General features: G+C 38.8%; 4 pseudogenes; all 4 read left to right on the top strand.

Moving 5' to 3' along the window:
• The first annotated feature begins 16193 nt into the window (after positions 1-16193).
• LOC114535837 lies at positions 16194-16312 on the top strand (annotated as a pseudogene).
• A 125-nt stretch (positions 16313-16437) lies between these two features.
• Positions 16438-16556, top strand: LOC114535836 (annotated as a pseudogene).
• A 124-nt stretch (positions 16557-16680) lies between these two features.
• On the top strand, positions 16681-16799 carry LOC114535838 (annotated as a pseudogene).
• A 125-nt stretch (positions 16800-16924) lies between these two features.
• Positions 16925-17043, top strand: LOC114535839 (annotated as a pseudogene).
• The last annotated feature ends 5897 nt before the right edge of the window (positions 17044-22940 follow it).

Raw genomic sequence — 22940 nt, 5'->3', positions numbered from 1 at the left:
ATGCTCTCAAAGAAATTAGCTGTACAAACAAAGTGGAAAATCCTGAAACTTTAAAGATGATCATTGGGAGACTACCCTATGGTACTAGAAAGAAGTGGCGTATCAAGGCAGATAACATTACAGAAGAGGAAGACAGAGAAATTTCTTTCAGCGATATTCCAGTTTTGTGGAGAAACAAGCATGTATAGCTAATCATCCCGTATTTAGTGTTATTTCTATAGATTACCCAAGTACCAGCAAACACGCCAGGAGACCTGGTGATGGAAAACTCAAAGGTGCAAGTTTTCATACCCATACTGGTTCCAAACTTCAATAAATTCTCGAAGAACGTAGCGAGCGAAAGGACACATCACAATGAGCAGAACAGATTAACCAAGAATTGTATCATCTGTAATCAAGCTCATATACGGGAAGAATTTGCAAGATTTCGAACCATGCAATATGAAGAACGCATCGAATTGGTTAAGAAAAAAGGACTCTGCTTCAATTGCTTTAGTCCTTACCAATGGCGAAAGATTGTCGAAGACAGAGGAGATGTAGAGAGTGTAGTTGTAGTAGACATTCTATAATGTTGCATCCTTCACCTGCATTGAAAAACGAAAATTGGTGTTAAAATGATCAACCCATCATCAAGCAACAGATCGTCAAGCGCCACATTCAAACTGATGAAAGTTTTATGAAATTCAGTCAGGTGAATAAGGAGAAAGGATCATGTACGGTCATTGAAGTACCGAGACCAACCGTGGGTTTGTCAATCGTACCGGTTAAAGTTAAAGCTGCGACACCTGGACTGCCAAATGATTTCGTATTGACTTACGCTCTGTTAGACGGTGGCTCTAACACCATGTTCTGTACCGAAGCGCTGAAAGATCTACTCGGCTTGAAGGGCAAGATAACCAAATTCTCACTAACCGCTATGGCAAAGAAGAATAAAGAAACGAAAAGTTCTATCATCAGCCTCAAGCTGTGCAACCTAAAAAAACCACCTTTATTGAATTGCCAACAGTGTTTACGATGCCGTCAATGCCCATCACCTCAGTCCAGCTGATATTCCCAAGCAAGCTGATGTTGATAGATTGCCTCATCTACAAGGAATAAAGCTAAATCACATAAACGCGGAAGTTGGCTTATTGATCAGCAATGATAACATCAAGGGACTCGAACCAGAAGAAATACGAAAGGCAGAGAACGGAGGACCATACGCTGTCAGAACTCAGTTTGGATGGACGCTGAACGGACCACTTGGTAGACAGGATAGTTGCACAAGATCTTCAAATTTTGTTAAAACTGAAGCTAAGCTTACTCAACAATTCGAACAGTTTTGCAACAGAGAATTTAACGATACAATTGATGAGTGGAAGCTAGAATTTTCCCAAGAGGATCATGAAGCGTACAATATTATGAAAGATTCAGTTACATTGAATGACGGCATTACGAGATCGCTTTGCCATGGAGAACTGAAACACCACCTTCTTTACCTGATAACAAGTCCTTAGCCCAGCATTGTCTAAACCTTCTTAAAAGAAGATTCGCCAAAGATCAACAATTATTTGAAGGTTACTCTAAGTTTATTGAAGATTTATTAAAGAAGAGTTACGCCAAAAGAATCCCGGAACAAGAGTGTTATCAGTCAGATGGACACGTTTGGTACCTGCCACATCACCCAAGTATCTCACCCCACAAAAAATAAATTACGAGTAGTATTTGATTCCTCCGCAAAATATCACGATGTTTCGCTCAACAACCAACTTTTATCTGGACCCAACCTGACCAATACCTTGGTTGGCATTTTGATGAGATTTAGACAAGAACCTGTGGCTGTGATGAGTGACATTGAAGCAATGTTTCACCATTGAAGCAATGTTCGCATTTTCCCTGATCATCAAGATTATTTACGATTTCTTTGGTGGCCTGAAAGCGATTTAACTCAAGACCCCGTTGACTTATCAGATGCGAGTACATCTTTTTGGTGCAGTATCGTCACCAAGCTGCTGCAGTTTCGCGATAAAAAGAACCGCAGATCACATTGAATCATTCAATGATAAGACAATCGAAACGGTGAGACAAAGCTTTTACGTGGACGATTGTTTAAAATCCGTAGAAAACAAGGTCATTGCAATAACGCTGGTGCATTAACTCCAACAACTCCTATCGAAAGCAAGCATCCGTTTGACGAAATGGTTATCCAACTCTCGTACTGTTCTCACATCTATTCAAGAATCAGAAAGAGCTGTCACTGTAAAAAATCTTGATCTAGAAGATTTACCTATCGAAAGAGCCCTAGGAATACAATGGAATATCCAACTGGACATATTTGGCTTTAAAATCACCGTAAAATCTCGACCATCAACCCGACACGGAATCTTGTCCATCGTCACCTCGATCTATGTTCCATTGGGTCTAGCAGCACCATTTATCTTACCAGCCAAACTTATTTTGCAAGAACTTTGTTGTTGAGGAATTGATTGGGACGAGCCAATACCGAAGGAATATCAGATGCGTTGAGAGAGATGGTTGGCAGAGCAACCGAAGCTATCCGGGTTTATGGTTAATCCTTGTCTATAAAACCCACTTATTTTGGTCAAATCATATCGTGCCAATTACATCATTTCTCTGACGCATCTGTAAACGCAGTCTTGTACGTGCAAATTGTTAACAGAGATGGACGCATCCACTGTACATTTCTTATCGGAAAATCAAGGGTTGCCCCACAGAAGCCCATGACAGTGCCCCGATTAGGACTATCCGCTGCAACTGTTTCAGTTCGACTTGACAAATTGGAAAAAAGAGAATTGGAATTACCAGTTGATAATTTGATGTTCTGGAGTGATAGTACGTCAGTCCTGCGATACGTTGAGAACCAAGATAAACGATTCAATAACTTCGTCTCAAACAGAATCGGCACTATTCGAAGCAGATGATCTTCGTCACAGTGAAAACACGTTGATGGGAAATCCAATCTGGCGGATGACGCATCAAGAGGTTTGACTGCTGATAACTTCCTTAACAACACAAGGTGGCTGCAGAAGCCACAATTTCTATAGCAACCAGCTCAACAATGGCCAAAACGAACCAATGGCATTGGGGAAGTTCCCTCTGATGATCCTGAAGTAAAAAAATGCAATAACGTATGCCTCGATTACAGAAGACACTAAGATGGTGGATAGAATTTTTGAGCAATTATCTTCATGGAATCGGTTGAAGAAATTTGTTGCCTGGATTCTGCGATATAAAGGAAACCTCTTCAAAGCGTGTCATAACAGAAAACAGAAATTACCGCGTAAGAACAATCGGGAAAATGTCATTTAAGTCTATCACAGTGAATGAGATGAAAACGGCAGAGAAAGAGTTGCTAAAACACATTCAAAAAACAGATTTTTCCGAAGAGCTAGCAAGCTTTCGTACAAGTAACAAGCCATGCGAAAAACGAGAATAAAAAAAACCAGTACAATGTTCAAGTTGGATTATATTGCGAATCGATTACACTGTGCTTCGGTTCCTGAAGATGCTAAGCACCAGATAATTATTCCAAAATGACATCACATTACTGATCTTATCGTTGGCCATTATCATCAGATATCTTAACATTCAGGTAGAAAATACGTACTGTCGCTACTGCGAGGCAAGTTCTGGGTAAAGGCTAATTTCCACTCCAGAAAACGAGCAGCAGATCGGATCGGAACGAAAGATAATGCCTTACATTGCTTTATTACAAGAAGAGGCAATCCATTAAAGATAAGAAGCGATAACGGTACCAACTTTGTCAGTGGGGAGAAAGAGATTCGATTAGCGATCAAAGCTTGGAATCATAATCAGATTCACGAGCTCCTTCTTCAACGCGAAATACAATGGCTATTCAACCCCCCCCCCGGAGGTTCACATCACATTGGAATATGGGAAAGGTGTATCAGATCTGCGCGAAAGATATTAGCAGCCTTACTTCGCCAACAAAGCTTGGATGACGAAAGCCTATCAATGTTGATGTGCGAGGTAGAATCAATTTTGAATGGAAGACCACTTACAGCCTTCTCAAATGACCCAAGAGATTTCGAGGCATAACACCGAACCACCTCCTTCTACTTTGCTCCGGACCAACTTTACCACCTGGTATGTTTACAAAACATGATTGTTACTCACGAAGAAGATGGCGACAGATGCAATATCTGGCAAACCAGTTTTGGCAACGCTGGACCCGCAAGTATCTGCCACCATTGCAGAAAAGACAAAAATGGAACGCTTCTCGTAAAAATTTCGCACCGAATGATGTTGTCTTAATCGTTGATACAACAACCCCAAGGTGTACTTGGCCCTTAGCAAGAATTATTGATGTATACCCTGATGTCAAAGGTCAAGTAAGAAAGGTAAAGTTAAGAACTAAATCAGCTGTTTTAGAAAGACCAATAGAGACAAGTGCATTCTATTGGAAGGAGCGAACAAACTTTAAATGTATTATTGTAATGACTTATTTGAAACACTTGTGTGAAACAATAGGTTTCGCCTCAAGATATTTCAAGGGGCCGGAATATGTAACTTCTGTTACTTTAATTTAATATGCATGTATGTGTAATAACACCGTAGCAAGGACCTTTTTCGACTGCACACCGTCAAAGGGTGTGGATGAATTTAGCGACATTAGATGAACAACAGGAAGATTCAAACGTGATTGTAAGTAATGTGTATGTGTAAATTATTGTAAATGTACCGGTACCTTTAATTTATGTAACTTTGTATAATATAGAAACCGTATGAATATCAGTGTACGAGTTTAATGAGAGTTGTGGCGTCTACAGTGAACGTACCAGCGGATGTATGCAATACACTAAGCATGCTTCCTAGACTACCTTGCAACACCAAGTCCAATTAAAGCACCACCTAAAGTATAAAAGTTCAGCACTATCATTAAATGTCAGACCAAACAAAGTAATGCAAGCAGCAGCTTGGTTGGTAAATACTAGTGAGCTATATAGAGAGCAAGGAATAACCTTTGATCAGGACTGGTTATCAAACTTCAACCCAATACCACTGTTAGAAAACTGTGTAAATACAAACACTGTAGATGATGAGACAGTATCTGTTAAAGTGCCTATATCACTTGTGGGAGCTTTACGGATTTGAATAGAGCTTGAAAAATTAGTTTATAAGTTCTAAAACCCTTTTTGATATACTTCAGTAAATATTCGGTGATATACTTCGGAAATATTTACATCTAAACATGACGATTTCCTAAATTTCCGTCGTGCTCGGGGGCCTGGGGCTCAGGAACCGAGTTCTTGTCAAACATAATATAATCAATTGTAATTTTACTTCGATCCTCCAATAACGTAAAATATTTTGAGAAAAACTCGACCAGTTGCTACAGTGATACACAATGCACCGTTCCTGCATTTTTTTCTTGAAAAGCGCAAACTATATCGCCAGTGAAACTCTTAATGCTTACAATACAAAAGACGGCGTGTTTGCAAATCATTCCTGAGTCCCAGTCCCCCCAACGGACGTATTTTCGAAACTATTTAATTGTATCAAAAAAGGTTGTAGAACTTATAAACTAATTTTTCAAGCTCTATTCAAATCCGTAAAGATCCCACAAGTGATATAGGCACTTTAATTCTGAAGATAAATGGAGTAACTGACAGTATGCTAACAGCCCCAGACTTTGTCGACGATACTGAAAAACAACATATATACAGTGTTGCACCTGGAGAAGGGAGTAGACCACTCAGTATATTTAGAGATGAGTTCTCAGAAGAACAAGACGCCGTTCTGGCATTAACTCTGGCGCATGTGCCAGTCTTCAATATAGAGCTTCTGAACATAAACAATACAGTTCGCGTATTGTTTCGCATACATATTCGCATTTAGATGGCTTGCGAACCTAAATGTTTGATCACGAAATTCAGAAGCACATCACAGTATAGAAGTTCAATTGTTCAAAAATGTAAATAAACCACATGATACATTCGCTTCGTCTTACACTTTGCCTTTGGAATTCGCGCTTATATAGTTATATTAAATCTTCGATCCTGTGCAAACTACGCGACATGTCAACGCGCCCATACACGACCACATCATCTTGTTAAACGGCGAAATAGCAGCGATATTATTAAAATAGGACTGGAATCTACATGTATTAAACATATTCTTACCCAGAATATTTCGCGCCATTTCTGACTTGCGACAACGAAAAATGAACAAAACAAAACCAGGGCGAATTTTCAACTCCGTCGCTGACGCCGGAGTAATTAGCATACCCAGGAATTTTTTTTATGATTTGCCAATTAGGACCTCCTTAGCATCACTATTTTGTAGTTTTTCATTTGCTGAGACAAAATGGAAGCATTTATTGAGAATTCTTGGTAAACTTGGGGATCACAAAGATTATACTGATTATGAAATAGTAAATTTAGCCTGGGACCAGAAATGTAAACTTATTCAAAGTGACCCAGTCACATGTGCAAGACATTTTGACTACCAATTTAATACTTTCTTAAAAGACTTTTTCATGAGTGACCTTGTTCTGTTAGGTAAAATAAAAGATTGGTTTTACCAGGTAGAATATCAACAGAGAGGTTCACCTCACATTCACATGCTCATTTGGCTTAAGAATGCACCAGTATTTCGTAGAGATAAAGATAAGGATGTAGCTGCATTCAATGACAAAATAATAACTGGTAGAAAGCCAAAGGATGACTAAAAATTACTTGAACTTGTAAACAGACAAACACACAGACACTCTCAGACATGTTGAAAGAATTCCAAAAATATTTGTAGGTTTAACTATCCCCAACCATACATGAGATCTACACAGATACTGTATCCACTTTACGATGATAATGCTTCTCAGACAAAAATTAGAACTACAAAAGATTTGTGGAAAAATTTAAAAAATAAGTTAAATGATTTAAAAGACAGAGGAGATATAACATTTGACGAACTTCTTAAAGACTTGAACGTTTCAGAATATCAATATATTCTCGCTATTGCATCATCCCTCAACTGCCGAACAATATTTTTGAAACGAAGTCCCTCAACTGCCGAACAATATTTTTGAAACGAAGTCCAAATGAATTAAGGATCAATAATTATAATAATGCATGTCTTCATGCATGGCAGGCTAACATGGACATTCAATTTGTGCTTGATGTGTATGCTTGTGCTGTGTACATTGTCTTCTACATCTCAAAAGCTCAGAAGGGGATGAGTGAGAAGCTAAGCTTGTGCTGAAGCTAAGGAGAGCAACTCTACTATAAAACAACAAATTTGTGATATTGGAAACAAGTTTTTAAACTCAGTAGAAATAAGTGCACAAGAAGCTGTATATATATAATACTGCAACTTCCAATGCAAAATGTTATCTTCAATAATACATCTCCCCCGAGTGATCGGGTAATATTACTAAAACCATTAAGTGAATGAATCTGGAGAAATTCAGTTGGGCTGTCTTCTTAAACGATATGTAGAACGACCAGATTGTTTAGAATGCTCAATAGAAAACAAAGGGAATTTTTTTCCATGTTTTGCATAAGTTTAAAACTTCTGATATACCATTTTACACCTTCATAAGTGGAAGTGGGGGTGTTGGTAAATCTCACCTGATTAAATCAATTTATCAGGGTGCATTAAAGTATTATAACACATGTGCAGTTGAGGATTTTCATTGTGTTCGTGTATTATTACTTGCCCCTACAGGAAAGACAGCTTATCGTATTAAAGGAACATTCCAGCAAGCCAATCACTTAAGCATTATAAACCACTAGATTCTGGTCGATTAAACACACTAAGATATCAATTAGGTTGAAGAACTCTAAACAGTTGGCTCATAAACTCAAACTTGCTGTTCAACCAATGCACAAAAATTGCAACTAATGTCTGAACAGATGATGGTCTGACAAATGGTGCAAGCAACATCATAAAATTCATTCAATTACGTGATGAAAGTAAACCATCTGGTCTTGTTTGGGTCCAGTTTGATTATGAAGATGTTGGTAAAAAAACACGACAAGAAAATAGACAACTTTACGTCTGAGGTTTTAAAACACATGGACTGCAATTAAATCTGTAACAACACAATTTTCTGTAGGCAGAATCAAATCTGCTCAAGTAGTGAGAAAGCAATTTCCATTACAACCAGCCTCAGCTAAAACCTCTATTCTTCCCTGTTAATTTTTCTTTTTAACAGGAGCCACACAACCACCTCTTATTTTCCAGTTTTAATTCGTTTACATCAAAAGATAAATTCAGACAACGAAAGTATTTTCTATGAAACGTAGGTAAGCCATGCATTAATTTTCACTTTAACATTACAGAATTACAGATAAAGCTATAAATCTCTTACTGATAACTATTCTTAATACTTTGCTGAAAATTTTGAATTCACAACGTACAATTCACTCAATACAATAAGAAGGAATTGATGAATGTGAATGAAGATGAATGAACGAATTGATCGACACATGTAGAAGTGTAGAACAGACCTGAAACCAAGCGAATCCTGTAATGCACAAAGCATTTACCTTTACAGAAACAGTTATTAGTTTGGGTATGCACATTTTGCGAGCCACTCAAATGTTATGCAAGTTATGCCAGCGACTGCGAACCACTTGCATGTTCGCATTGAAATTAGCCTATTTTGTACCATAATGATTTTAATTGTTTAGGAACAGATCGAACGAAAGTAAGTCGAAATTAATGACAAACTCTGATGTTTTATTCATGTTTTAATATACTGGTGAATTCATTAAAAATATTCAATTTGTAGATGGACCACCGATTGTCTTGTCTTCGCGAAGCAAACAAGTTGGGATTTCCTCTAAAGGTTGACCCTTCCTTCAGGTGCTCAAAATCGATGCAATGATGTATTTCGTGCTTTCTGGGAATCCACAAACAAGAAGTTTTATATGGTTCAAGCATATTTGTTGTCTAATTGACTCATCAGTATTTACAAAAGGAGGTAAGCTTATTTTAATATACACTATACAGTATATAAACCTGAAAGTATTTAATAAAACATACACTTCTATATACAACAAAAACAGGGCAAATAGCCTAAAATCCCCAGCCTCCTCTCCACCTACCTCCTTGCACCATTCTAAAAATAATCCCACCCCACAAAATTTGACAATGTCTCTAGTTGACCCACCCATATGGACAAGTCAGCAAAACATCCCTCAGGAATTTGTAAATGTTCCATTCACCCTCAGAAAAATTTTGAAGATCAAAGGATATTGACAAACTTAACCCATCAGAGACGACTTTTGGAGCACCCCTCAGAAATTCACATCCATGGGGGGGATATTAGGTGGAATGGGCCCTTCTGGATTGATTTTGTTTTTTGCATTGAAGTAATATTATAACTGGAATGCTACCTTCAGATAAAATGACTTTCTTTTTCTGGAAGCCAAAGAGGTAAGATTACATGTGTTTTATCATAATTGAATGACTGAGTACTTTTCGCATGCATGAAAAGCCTGGGACTGGTCTTCAAGCTGTTTTCAAATTTCCAGTCGGACGTAGCATTCAAGTTGTATTCATTTCAATAGTTTGTTGTAATTGAACTACTGGAATTGAGGTATCAGCTTACTGTAACATTAAAAAAGGAATTATTCATTACATGTAATCATTATTTTCTTTCTGTTTACCTAATTTCTTCTGCTTGCTTATTTTTTTATGCCTGAAACTAGAATTTTCAACTTTAGTTAAGTACAATTATTCAGTTTGTGAACTTTGATGAAGTCAAGATTGTATACAATAGACATAGTAACGGAAATTCTCCTTTTGAAGTTCTTTTTTGTGTGTTGAAAAGTGCCTTTGACATGAACTGGACCTGTTTTATGAATTTCATGTGTTTTAATGTTAGCATGATATCTTGAAATATATGTATATAATGTGGGTGGCGTAGGGAGGGGGTATGGGAGCGATGGTCGAGAAGAAGGAAGAGGGCCCTAAATGAGAATTTTCGCCTGAAACCTCGAATCCATCAAACCTTAGTTTTTACTGTTTTATAGAATCAGGGGCATACGGGGGGGGGGGGGTGTAGAGTAGTTGCCAAAATTGGGTTATATTTGGAGTTGTCAGTAGGATTGGGGCTTTACTCGGAGTTGTTGGTAAGATCTGGCATTTACTGGCACATACTGTATTGAGCCTAGTATATGTTAGATATGAGACACTGCTGGAGTTGACAAATAACAATGTCCAACTATAATAAATTACACCCATTTTGTCGGCAGAACTTAGACTCACACCCAAGTATGATGTGCTTGCTACGGCCCTGTTTATAATATTCATTCCAAATAGGATGGTACAGAAGAGAAACAAGACCTCTTGCACTTTCTCTCCGATGTTGATTTTGCAAGGCTTTTCAAACGACTGGGCACATGGGAAGACTCTGTGCTGGCATTGAATAATGAAATGGCAAATTATGTGCTAATAAGAGCTGCTGCATCAATATTTGCACTGAATATCAATATTGTTGATTGGAGAGGTGTAAGTAATATGTTTTTTAAATTTTGTCACACAATATGCAGGGTTTGAATTAGTTCAGAAAAAAAGATGTGATATTGATTGTAGTGCCACCATATTTAACCTGGGAGGTTTCAAATAATGGGTTAATCTTTACTTGTAAGTTGCATAACGAAGCTGCAGGATCCAGTGTCTAAATTGGCAATCTTTGGAATTGGCCATGATGTTTTTGAGTGATTGGGTCATAGTACTCGTTTTTGGAGGGGGTTGGATTGGATATTTTCTCTACTGGCAAAAATTGCAATATTTTTGAATTAAAGCAAATATGTAACAAAAATGGTGTAAAATCGGCAAGACACATACAAAAATTAGTATGAAATATAGACGAATCAGCACTACTTGTGTAGTTGTAAATGTCAAAATATATTTCTTGTATATGATAAATGTTTCTCTGACAGCTGATTTGACTTATAAAGGAGCGAATGGTGTGTATGTATATAGTTCTTATTGGCTGTCCACAAAGTGTCAAAATAGTAAACATCCATCCAAAAGCTGCCATTTTTGTCTGACTGTCTTAAATCGAAGTTGGCCAATGATAGATGGATGCATGGCTGGCTAAGACCCTGTGAAGCTATCATTGTTTAAAAGCAATTTTACACTACATACATATACTTAAAAAACCTCACTGATAGCCTATGTAGGATTTATAATTGTCTATTTGATTGTAAATTAAAAAAAATAAAAATTTTTACATTCATAAAATATGTTGGCAGTGCCTCAAATCACACTTTGGGATGCAGGAATTGACATTTCTGAGACTTAGTATGCTCATAGAGTTCTCGCCCTCTAATACCTTTGATAGCCCTCCCATACACAAATGCTTGCTACAATACAGACAGCACTTGATTTTCATGTTAGCAGGAAATAAAACAAAAACACTGTTTGCCAAACCATGTAGTTAATTAAAGTGCCTATATCACTCGTGGAATCTTTATGCATTTGAAAAGAATGTAAAAAGTTAGTTAATATATTAAAGAAAGTTTTTGATTTAGTGCAATAATTTTGAAGATACTAGCCTTTAAACTACCTGCAATTCCTGAGTCCCAGGCTCCTGTAAACAATGGGCAGTTTCAAATTAAATAGCTGTGTTTAAACCCAAGAGGTTGGGACTCAGGAACTGCAGGTAGTTTAGAGGCTTGTATCTTCAAAATTATTGCACTAAATGAAAAATTTTTTTTAATATATTAAGTAACTTTTTATGTTCTTTTCAAATGCATAAAGATCCCACGAGTGATATAGGCACTTAAATGGATCAAATTCGTGTGGAGAATAATTAGTGAAAGTCTGAAATAAGTATTATCATGCTAAAAAGATGCAATAGTTTCTTTTTATTTTTTAGAGAGTTACAGTCATCAAACCTTTTAATTCTGTTTCAAATTCTGATGTTCGTCTTGCATATATGGGATCTCACTACATGCTGCTCACTGAGAATATCTGCACTGGTGTTGAAGCAGACAAGACCTTGCTCACATCAGATGCTCAATGTAAGTACTGTAAGTTAGATATATATGTAATGGTACAGTGTACTTGTTAATTCAATTTGCTTGCTACAGTTCTCCAAAATATCAGGTATTTAGGTAGCCTTGGCCTCTGGCCATGTTTACATTGTTTACATTTACATGTAATACAGGGCAACGTGGTCATTTTCGATGGAAGTTAGGAAGCTTTGCATTGTCCATAAATGGACAAAGAGCAATGTTAGTGTTGCCATGGCAACCATATGTTCAATCTTTTGCACTTGTATTGTCTAATTTCACAATTAATTGTATATCTTTATTTTCCTTCTGAGAATTTTTCTGAATTTTTTTCTGAAGATTTATGATTGATAGAGGAATAACATCAAAATTTGAAAGGGAAGTTTACAAATAAGTTTCAAGATAATTTTAATTAAGTTGACTTAAGTTAAATTAAGACTAGTACAGTCATGGTAAAATAAGTGTAATAAAAATTGAAAGGGAGTTTATTCACTACCAATCAATTAATATTGATGATTGTGCTATTTACCAATAAATCAATGTCAATAAATCAATGTTCTAAAGTATATCTATATATTGCAAGACTTAATAAACTAAGCTTCATTTCACAGTCTGTCTGAAGGAGAAACACAAAGGTGCTCCAGTTTTCAATAACTCTGGTGCAGAAGAATACAACCCTGTCATTAGTGTTTTGAAAGGCAAGCCATTAAAGGTGTCTGGTATGAAAATGTATTAACAGTAATTACACAAGTATAATGTATGAATAGTACAAATTTTATGTACTGTATAGGTGTCCCCATTTGCATCCAGATATGTTTGTTACAGAACCAAGCACAGTTGCAGAACTTTTTTTGTACATGTATGTACATTAATAGTATATACCCTAGCCTCATAATGTATTTTTATGCATTTTCTTTTTCTCAGTTAGATGATACTTACATGTACAGCCAAATTGTAGAAAGCTCTGATGAAGATATAACTGGCATTCCAAGTGATAGTGATACTTTCACCAACGCAAGTTATAGATTTACAGTTCACTTATAACACACAACTCTATAAACTATATGATCCCCAACAGAATGAACAGGTATGTACAATGTATGGTACAGTATAAGACTAGCGGTGTAAGTTTACTTTTGCCAGGCATACTCTGTACATACATGTTAACATGTATGTTTCAGATTTTTACTGAAGCAAATTCTGTATTTTTTGTTCAGAAAAGAGAGGATATTATTACTATTGGTACCTCGAGCTCAGATGACAGTGATGTACTTCTCTTAAGCAAAAAAAAATCAAGAAAGCGTAAGAGATCAAAGATACAGGAAGTTGTATACTAACATTGCAACTATGACATATAATTAATCAAATTGTGCTGTGCACATATACTCAACATGTACTGCAAAACAGTGATACTGTATTTCATTTGAGCACGTACTGTAACACCACTTACCCTGGGTGCTAGAGGTTATTCCACACTGGCAGAATAAAACCCCATGGCGAGTAGCAAAATGAGCGAGTGGCAAAAACTCTGGACCAGAAATAGCAAGATCTTGAAGCAATTTTGTCAGAAAGAAAAGATTTTATAGATAATTAAATATTTTATGGAGAATTTTGTGCAGTTGTATACTGATACCACACGATCGAGTCTATTCCAGTGTTACTCTACTTTCTCGGAAATGTCAATGTCTGATTACTCTGATAGTGATAGGCAAGAAAATTTTTATTCGTAATTCTTGATTTTTGTATGAACTCCAAAGCAATTGTATTGTCAGTGGAAAACTCATTGCTTGAACTGTTATTCACTTGGATATAGGAGACATAGCAAAGACGGGATACATTTGATTTTGAAACAGTACTTCTATGAATGTAATGAGTTGTAGTTAATCTCATCTGAATGTGAATATCGTAGATCCATCTGCTCTCATAATTTGTTTATTGAGATTCATCCACTGTTTCCTCCAAATCTTGCTATGTTCATGAACAACAGGTGGAAGTTGGAACTAAAGTAAAAGATATTGTCAGCAACGAAAATATTAAAAAATGACGCCGAAGGATGGTAGACAATCGTCAATGCTTACCATTTTTTGTTGATTGTTAGCAATAGTGATATGGAGATATTCATACATACAAACTTATATCCAAATAAATGATAATATAGAATAAATTAATGCAATTCAAATAAATGAAATAAAAACCATATGTATTAATATTAATAACTGCATAGTAATTATACAACACATAAAATAATTAGATTCATAACATTGTAATCTTTAAGAGGTCAGACTCAATGGTATACGGATTCTATATTTACTGAATTGCAAGTTGCTTATGCCAACTGATTTAGCTTGTGTTCTTCTTCAAGCTTATATTGTAAATTAGCTGAAGATTTCAAGCTTGTTAATCGTTCATAAGTCGTCGGTTCAATGACGCAGGATGCGAGGGTTTTGACTCTACTAATAGCAACATAAGATACTCCAGGAGTTCTTTCAGACTTTCCAATATCTATCCAAGCCTTTGATAGTGTAAGTCCTTGGCTTTTGTGTATAGTTAAGGCCCAAGCAAGTCTAAGAGGCAATTGTCGCCTCTCATGGAAACCATCTTCAGTTGTTCTTCTGAAAAATGTGGACCTCTGTAGTTCTCAAATTTGACAATTACGGCAATGAGTAAGTCAGGTGGATTCTGGTTATGCTGGAAAATAATATCAACAACTGTTCCAGTTGCACCATTACACAGGCCAACACTTGACCATAGGTTCATTGTCAACATAACCCTTGCTTCTTTAGCCAGCAAACACAACTGGCTCTAATCCAGACATTTCATTAGCTGGATCTCTAGTCAAAATCGACGATTTTTCACCAAATACCTTATTGTAACAGCCAGTGGCTTGTTTGCATCGTTTGTCTATCCAGCAAAAAGTGACTTGACCAAGCTTTGAATATTCATCAATAATGATGTAATCAATGTCTTTAAGGTTTTGCTGTGATCTACACAAGTTGTGACCAGTGAGATCTTTCGCACCTCTTGAACCAACAGGTAATTTTAATAAAGAATGTATTGTCACACCTTTAATATTATAAGCGGCTTTACCTGTTGTAGTGGTTACAGCACATTTGGTTTGCAATAGGTTTCGTATTGCATTAATAAGATAACTTTTACCAGTTCCTGCCAACTCCATTAATGATTAGGCAAAATGGCGCTTTGCCCAAAGATTTGTCATCAAAATGAGAACAGAACAATTACGGTAAGCATGTCACTAAAAGTGGTGATGTCAACGTCTTCATACTGATTGTCAATAATCAATTCCTCTTGTTTTGTTTTTATCCATGTTGGCATTTCATTAATTTGTTGTGGTAATTGTTCAGAGTTTTCAAACGGTGTGTTGAGGTCAGATAATATCATCCATTCCTCTTGAGTTACTTCCTGCTCTGCAGCAGGTTCATCATCTGTTTGCTGATTTTGAATTACAGCTTGTAGCTTATCAAACCAATCAGAGACATTAGCTTGTCCATATGGTGTTTGCAAAAACTCATTTCAAGAATTGATGAAAATCTCATCGGATGGCTCATGGTTATCCCATCCATTATTTTGGGATGATTTCCAAGGCCTCAACAGCTGATATTTGCAATAGGAGGGAAAATTGGGCCCCTTTGGATTAGGAGAATATGTAGGAAATATTCTTGGTACAACATTCTCGGGTAACTTAGTCAATTTGTCGTTAACAACTTTATAAGTTGTAGCAAACTGAACAAAATTCATACTCATTACTTCAAGCGAGCTACTATATTGCTCACGGTTTGCATACACATCTAATAGTGAGTAATCAGTGCATGATTCACCATTGTCAATAGATGTGATTTCCCCTACTCTGCGTGAGCCGTTTCAGACTAACTGGTATAAACGTCGTAGCCTCCTTTTGATTTATTCATAGAAAATTATTCCAATGTTCTCATCAATTTGCCCAGATGGATTAATTTAGTCTAACTTTCCCCAAAAATATTCATAGATCAAAAGCTCTTGTTTTCTCAAAGGCAATGTCTACGTCCATACCACTTGGAAACCACTGGTTCTCATCTGATCACTGAAGTTAAGACAAGTCGGGCGAAGTTAGTACTTGGATGGGTGACCTCTCCAAAAGGAATATTTTTGTTTAACTTTCCCCAAAAATATTCATAGATCAAAATTTCTTGTTTTCTCAAACAAGATGTCTACGTCCATACCACTTGGAAAGCACAGGTTCTCATCTGATCACCAAAGTTAAAAAAAGTCAGACGAAGTTAGTACTTGGGTGGGTGACCTCTTAGAAATATTTCGTGTCGTAGGCTCCTTTTGATTTATTCATAGAAAATTATTCCAATCTTCTCATCAATTTGCCCAAAAGGAATATTTTCGTTTAACTTTCCCCAAAAATATTCATACATCAAAAGCTCTTGTTTTTGCAAAAGGTAATGTCTACGTCCATACCACTTGGAAAGCACAGGTTCTCGTCTGATCACCAAAGTTGAAACAAGTCAGGCGAAGTTAGTACTTGGGTGGGCGACCTCTTAGGAATACTTCGTGTCGTAGGCTCCTTTTTATTTATTCATAGAAAATTATTCCAATGTTCTCATTAATTTGCCCAAAAGGAATAATTTTGTTTAAATTTCCCCAAAAATATTCATATATCAAAAGCTCTTGCTCTCTTAAAGGCAATGTCTATGTCCATACCACTTGGAAAGCACATGTTCTCTTCTGATCACCAAAGTTGAAACAAGTCGGGCAAAGTTAGTACTTGGATGGGTGACCTCTTGGGAATACTTCGTGTTGTACGCTCCTTTTGATTTATTCATAGAAAATTATTCCAATTTTCTCATCAATTTGCCCAAAAGGAATATTTTTTTTAATTTTATCCAAAAATATTCATAGATGAAATGTTATTGTTTTCTCAAACAAGATGTGTCTGTGTCCATACCACTTGGAAAGCACAGTTTCTCGTCGGATCACCAAAGTTAAAACAAGTCGGGCGAAGTTAGTACTTGGGTGGGCGACCTCTTAGGAATACTTCTTGTTGTGGGCCGTTTTTGATTTATTCATAGAATGTTGGAAATTATTCCAAAATGTTTGATTCTTCTGCTTATTGTTTTTCTGCTTACACCTAAGATTTCAGATATTTTAATCAAAGAAAAACCATAATAAAGGAACATTTTTAACATTCTTTCAGTATATCAAGTGTGGCGGTCTTCTGCTGGAAAGGATTCCATGACGACGACGGAGTTCGAAGCCACTTTATGGAGTCGTATGTTCGCGGTTGCTATCGGTTGGCGTTGAGGTCAATACGTCATCAATGTAGAAATTTTTATGCACGAATTCCTTTGCTGTAGACCCGAACGTCTCCTCACCATCTTCAGCACTCTTTCTGAGGCAGAAGTTAGCAACGGCTGGGCTGCATGAATTTCCAAAGGAATGCACGGTCACTTCGTATTCCATGACGTCTTTTGCTGGATCATTGTCCTCGAACCACAGGAATCGCAGCACACTACGGTGATTTGGATGAACGTAGAAGCAATAAAACACATGCTGAATGTCACACATTACAGCGACGTTGTGCTGGCAAAATCAGATCAAGACTCCGATGAGGTTATTGGCGAGGTCGGGACCAGGTAATAGCTCCTTGTTGAGAGAAACGCCATTAAACTCTGCTGAAGAGTCGAAACCGACTAAAATGCGATCGTGTTTTTTAGGGTGATACACACCAAAATGTGGTAGGTACCATGTCTTGCTGTTCTTCTCATCTGATTGCTGAGATCTCTTGAGGTTAACTGGGGCAGCGTGTCCAAGTTTTAACATACCACCTATGAACTCTACATAGTCCTTTTGTAACTTGGGATTTCTTTTAAGATTCTGTCTCAATTTGTTGAATCGCTGTAGGGCTTGGATTCGGTTGTTGGGGAAGAGGAAGTTTTCGGAGCGGAATGGGAGTGGAGTTTCCCAGTTTCCTTGGACGTTCTTCTGAATGGATCTCTCCATTATATCTAGGAAACGTCGGTCTTCGATAGACATTGCTTTATCGTTATCGTTGCTATGAGTGCGGAATACGTCATCTTGCTTTTCTTTGTTTGCAGATGGTACTTTAGCTGTGAAATGGTTTGAGCAAGGCGTTATATCATTGAGGTGGGTTTGAATGAAAGCTGAAGGTATGAAGAAGGTTTCTTCAACTCTGGGGAGACACACTGTTCGACGCGTTTGCAGATGGACTGGTCCATCCAGGCGATCGATACAAATCTGTCCACATACAGTCCAACCCACCAGCAATTTATGCGCCCATGGCGTGCCTCTGGGGCCATTTCAGAAATTCAGGGGGAATTTCTGAAGCTACTTCTTGTAGGTAAGGGAACTTTCTAAGTAAATCTGGAGTAGGGATTTCTCGTTTGTCGTGAGGAATGTTATCACATTCGATTAGTGTCGGCAGTTGAAATATTATACCATTCAGTGACTTCAAAGATAAACCTTGGATTCAACGCCCAAATTTAGTTACTCTTGATGCGCCACACATTGATAGGAGGTACTTCTCCTTTGGGCTGTCACAACCGAGCTTGTCTGCTTGCATACATTCTTGAAGGTTAGGAGGAACATCTTGCGACTGTTTGGGTTGGGGACAAGTTCTCTTTCTACTGAAAGCTTTACACTCAAGGATATTGTGGCCTTGACAATCGTGGAACCGACAATATTTGTCTTTGTTACCGGGACTTTGATTGTCCTTATTCGACTTAAGAATTCTGAGATCTTTTTTGAGTCGATTTTTGGGTAGATGAGAGAGATCTTTTCTTGGACTCTTGTATGCCGTAACGTTTAAGTGGTTCTTCAGTTGGGCTTGCTTGCGAACTTCTTCGGTGAACACCTGAAAATCAGGATACAAGTTGTAGTTGGTTCTGGCATACTTAACCACACGCTCATCCCATTTTTTCTGCATTGACCATGGTAACTTTGAGACCAAGGAGTGAATTACGTTGGGGTAATTCAAACACTTCAAGCCAGGAAGTTGGTTCATTTGGTCATTCACGTTCTAGCACAAGTCCGAAAATTCCTGAAGTTTCTTGGCTTCTTTCTCGCCGAACCGGGCGGCATCTTCGAGACGTTGCAGGAGAACGTTGGTGATTGAAGCCACGTTACCAAAGCGTTTTTCCATTTCGATCCAAAGTTCCTTGATAAGGTAGGATTGTCTGCTATCTATTCGCTTACGGAAGTTCTCCACCAATTTTTGCGGCTCTCCTGAAGTGTATTTCATCAAATAGTTCATCTCTTGCTCTGATGAGATGTCGACATCGTGGATCATTGCCTGGAATGCTTTCTTCCAAGCGTGAAACATAGCGAAATCGCCAGTAAATACGTCCGGGTGGCACTTCGGGAGATTTTGGCCAGCTAAGCTAGCAGTAAGCTGGCGATTCGTCTCTGCAATAACCATCATACATTCTTGAATGTTAGGAGGAACATCTTGCGACTGTTTGGGTTGAGGACAAGTTCTCAAATTGAACTGGGAATTAAGGTACGACGGGTATTTAGCGGCTTCAGTCAAGTTGCCTATTTTTCTGTCTCTCGCGACCATGGGTGGATCCAGCACTAGTGCACTAATTTGCATGACACAAGAAAACTGCTCAAAATAGCCATTTTGTTTTGTAATGCAAATTAGTGCACTAGTGCTGGATCCACCCCTGCTCGCGACCGTGCGACTATCGAGTTTTGTGTCTGGATCATCCTGCATGGTACATATAGAGTGCTGTTGCTGGTCTCTAATCCACTCTTGGGCACGTTTCTTGTCGATATAGTCAGGTTCGTGATCGTCTCTTTTGGACAGCTTCTCTCCCGACAAAGATTGTTCGATAGCGTTGATCTTAGCCTCTGCCACAGCGGCACTCTGACGGGCTTTCAAGACTGCCATTTCGTGCTCTCTATGGGCTTTCATGGCTAAACTGCGTCTTTTCTCTTCAGCTTCTTGTACCTTAATTTCATTTTCTTTCTCCGCGATCACAAGGTCGTAATCGGCCTGTTCCTTTTCGGCCACCACATCAACGATTGCTTTCAGCTTTGTTGATGTCAAAGCACTTTTTAAACTATGACTCGACTTGTTAGAGGTGGATTTAAGGAGGGGGTTCAGATCGCATGATGCAGAGTGAGGATGGAATGTATTCTCAATGTTATGCGTGGTAGGTGCACCGGGTTCGATTGGGTCCCCACGGTTTTTCGACGATAATTCAATTTGGTTCTCGGCAGAGTCAATCGTGGCACAAGTGAGGTCTCGTAACTTGGGGGCAATCTCGTCGGATTCTCCCCATCTATCTGTAGAGAACAGCTTTTCGAGATCTTGAAGTGAGCTTCGATATCGCTTCGTTAAAACTTGTAACGATATAAGGGCTACCTCTGGATTTATCGAGTTATCATCTTGAGCTTCTTGAATGGCACGAAAAAAGTGCTTTAGTTTCCTTCTCATAGGCAGCGACTCTGGTGTCTAATGTATACTTGAATCCCTTCTCTGTCTTTTGGCATTCGCGTTGGCCGTCACGGCTGTTTAACTCTGTTCATTGTAAGTTTGTACCAGCGACGAATCTTGCTTGAGAAACCAATGATTTCCGACTCATTTTACTCGAGCAAAGTATCTGAACTTTTTACTATTGCGTCTTCGATTTTGAGCATAGCTTCAACAAGTAAACACATTTAGCAAGGTAAGGAAGTTTATTAATATAATATACTGTCTAGGCACTATAGGATTAGTCAAGCGAATTAAATGTGTCCTTGTAAAAAGTTCGTGAGCCCTTTCCGAGTAGGCTCCAATAAATACGAATTTGCTACGAGTACTAGAAAACTAACCAGGTCTTACTATAACGAAAGGTTAATACTGAATAAAAAAAAGAAGCGTTCTGAGTTAATTTAACTAGGAAAAAGGGCGTGCACTATAATTAGGCATGCAAAACGTTCACACGAAATATTTAACTAATTATCATAACTTTATTTAAAATGCAAACCATTACATCTTGAGTCACGCGAAACATCTCGCTTTGACAAGAATAATTGCGCCACTCAGAATGAAAAACAATGTGGCAAATTGAAAATCTCGGCTATCTATCAGTTGCCACAACATCCGAACTCGACGCGCCAACACACAAACTTAATTTTGTCCCCGACATAACTCCATAGAAGTCAGACGAAGTTAACGTGAAATGCTGCTCCGACAATTTCTAATAGTGAATACAATCCTGATATGTATTAGTTTGTTGAAACACACTAACAGGAATATGGCATTTTTGTCCTATTTTATAAAAATGTTCATGGTCTTACCCTGTATCTTTGAATTTATCCACTGGATAGTAGATTTAAACCACCTCCGGACCTTGGGTAAATTTATCCGGTAGATAGCGGTTTTTATCCGCTGGATAAAGTTATCCAAGCTTCGTGCAGCGCAAATCACACGCTGGATAAAACTCATCTGTTGGATAGCGACTTATCCGTTGGACAGCGACTTATCCACCTTTCGAACAACCGGCCCCTGTAGTATACCTACCTACCTACCTACCGACCTACCTATTGACCTACCTACCTACCGACCTACCTACCTACCGACCTACCTACCAAACTACCTACCGACCTACCTTCCGACCAACCTACCGACCTACCGACCAACCTACCTACAAACCTACCTACCGACCTACCTACCGACCTACCTACCGATATACCTACCGACCTACCTACCGACCTACCTACCCACCTACCTACCAACCTACCTGCCGACCTACCTACCAACCTACTGACTGACCTACCTACCGACCTGCCTACCGACCTACCTACCGACCTACCTACCGACCTACTGACTGACCTACCTACTGGCCTACTTACCTACCTACGTACCTACCTACCTACATACCTACCTACCTACCAACCTACCTTCCGACCTACCTATCGACCTACCTACCTACCTACCGACCGACCATTCTACATACCGACCTACCTACCGACCTACCTACTGACCTACCTTCCGACCTACCTGATGACCTAATAAATGACCTACCTACCAACCTACCTACCGACCTACCTACCAACCTACATACCGACCTACCTACCGACCTACCTACTGACCTACCTACCGACCTACCTACCGACCTACCTACCGACCTACCTACCAACCTACCTACCGACCTGCCTACCTAACTACCTACCAACCAAGCGACCTACCAACCGACTTACTGACCGACCTACCGACCGACATAACGACCGACCGACCTGTTGACCGACCTTTCAACTGACCAACTTACCGAGCCACGTACCCACCTACCTACTGACCAACCTACCAACCTACCTACCTGCCGACCAACCGAACTACATACCAACCTAACTACCGACCTACCAACCAACCTACCTACAGACCTACGTACCTACCAACCTACCTACAACCTACCTCCCAAACGAACTACCTACCGACTGACCTACCGACCAACCTACCTTTCGACCTACCTACTGACCTACCTACTACTTACCGACCTACCTACCGACTTACCGACCGACCACCCTACATACCGACCGACCGTTTTACATAAAAACCTACATACCTACCGACCGACCGACCTACATACCAACCAACCTACAGACCTGCCTACCAACCTACCTACCAACCTACCGACTGATCTACCTACCTACCAACCTACCTACCTACTTACCTACCTACCTACCTACCTACCTACCTACTTACCTACCGACCGACCTACCTACTGACCGACCTACCTACTGACCGACCTACTGACCGACCTACTGACCGACCTACCTATCGACCTACCTACCGACGTGTCTAATAACCTACCAACCGACCGACCTACCTACTGACCTACCCAACGACCGACCTACCTGATAACCTACCTACCGACCTACCTACCGACCTACCTACTGACCTACCTACTGACCTATCACCGACCTACCTACCGACCGACCAAC

The sequence above is a fragment of the Dendronephthya gigantea genome, unplaced genomic scaffold (assembly GCF_004324835.1).
Source record: "Dendronephthya gigantea isolate DGI-Jeju-01 unplaced genomic scaffold, DenGig_1.0 000126F, whole genome shotgun sequence".
Lineage (NCBI taxonomy): Eukaryota > Metazoa > Cnidaria > Anthozoa > Malacalcyonacea > Nephtheidae > Dendronephthya > Dendronephthya gigantea.
This window is presented reverse-complemented; position numbering and strand designations above follow the sequence as displayed.